This window comes from Gekko japonicus, unplaced genomic scaffold (assembly GCF_001447785.1).
Source record: "Gekko japonicus isolate JY-2015 unplaced genomic scaffold, Gekko_japonicus_V1.1 scaffold1732, whole genome shotgun sequence".
NCBI lineage: Eukaryota > Metazoa > Chordata > Lepidosauria > Squamata > Gekkonidae > Gekko > Gekko japonicus.
This window is the reverse complement of record NW_015175412.1, coordinates 136,517-136,803: the sequence shown is the minus strand read 5'-3', so window position 1 is coordinate 136,803 and position 287 is coordinate 136,517.

Sequence of the window (287 nt, the reverse complement as noted above, 5' to 3'; positions counted from 1 at the left end):
GGAAATCGGTTGGGATTGTTCCGTTAAAGAGTTAAGTCAGCGAGTGTTCAGTTAGTTCTGAGTGAATTCTTAAAAGAGTGCAGAATATATGTCCTTAGCCTGTGTGGCTGACTATAGTTTGGTGTAGTGGTTAAGTGCGCGGACTCTAATCTGGGAGAACCGGGTTTGATTCCCCACTCCTCCACTTGCACCTGGCTGGATGACCTTGGGCAAGCCGTAGTTCTGTCAGAGCTGTTCTTGAAAAAGAGCGGTTTCTGTCAGAGCTCTCTCAGCCCCGCCTAACTCAC